Here is a 1223-nt window from a genome sequence, read left to right on the forward strand (position 1 = left end):
CGACGACGAAGATGGAACGGGACCTTCCGCCCCACCTGGGCCAATGAACCCCACACCACGAGCTGCATGAGGCACGATGGAGCCCCCGAGGTAGGAATCTGGACCGCGGTGGGGGCCACAGGAACTCGTCCCCAGCTGGCTCTCTTCCCTTTCTGTTTTCGGGGGTGGCAGCACCCCCGTCTCTCTCTTCCTCACAGCCGGGAGACCCCTTCCCCACGCCACCCAATGAGTGACCACACAGGGCCTGCAGGGGGAGGGGGAAGGGGCGGGTACAGTGGAAGAGGAGCGTGGATGTCGTCTGTCTGCACTTGGTGGTACGGAGGGCCCTGGAGGGCCCTGCCATGGAACCCCCAGCCATGCACCCCAAAGAGCCCGGAGGCACCCCTGGGGGCTATTGATTGGCAAGCGATGCTCAGACAGGCATAGCCCTAGGAGGAACCCAGGCCCCAAGTGCATTCGAAGTGTCCATGTTCAATTTGTCCTGCAATTCACATTAATTCTCACAGCTAGATGCATTCTTCCTCAACGCAGAAGCCGAGTGATCCACCGGTAAAAGTCATACAAGGTCAATTTGGTGAGGGTGCTCCCAACAATGGGAGGCCCTCCTGGCACAGCACGTCCCCCAGAGGGGTTACCTCAGGCCGGCCAGTCAGACAGCAATGGGAAGAGACTCCAGAGAGGGGTCGGAAGGTTTCACAACACAGGGAGGCGGTGCCGACCACGGGGCGGGGGGAGAATGCTGACACCAACCCACGGGCACCCGGGAGTTCCTGCCCCCATGGCGTGGGGCAAATGCCACACGCACGGCACATGCGCGACAGCACGATGGCCGCCGGGTAAAGCCCCCACCAGCATCAGTGGCGACACGCAAGTGCGGCGTGGCCGCGGCCGGCCAGGGAGATGGAGTCGGTGGGGGAGTTGAGGGAGGGGCGGGCCCCTCCTGAAAGGACTCACCTGCGGGCCCACAGCACCCGACTCACAGGTGGACGGGCTACCCCCTCAAGGGGTCCTTAAGCCTCCGAGCCAGAACGCGCTAGGTACCAGGACAGCGGGGGCCGACGAGGAGGTGGGGACAGGCGTCTGACTCCCTATCCTTGAGACGCCCTAGTGAGAAGGCTGGGGAGAGCCAGTGGGCCAGGCCGGGCCCGGTGGTGCGGTGTTGAAGAGGCAACAATGGTGGCAGTGGCAGCGATGGGAACCTGGCTGGCCCTGATGGGAGCAGG

At 63.9% G+C, this 1223-nt stretch overlaps 1 pseudogene; it reads right to left on the reverse strand.

Moving 5' to 3' along the window:
- Positions 1-406: 406 nt before the first annotated feature.
- LOC129053592 (5.8S ribosomal RNA) lies at positions 407-558 on the reverse strand (annotated as a pseudogene).
- Positions 559-1223: the final 665 nt, after the last annotated feature.

Source organism: Pongo abelii, chromosome 17 (assembly GCF_028885655.2).
Source record: "Pongo abelii isolate AG06213 chromosome 17, NHGRI_mPonAbe1-v2.0_pri, whole genome shotgun sequence".
Classification (NCBI taxonomy): domain Eukaryota; kingdom Metazoa; phylum Chordata; class Mammalia; order Primates; family Hominidae; genus Pongo; species Pongo abelii.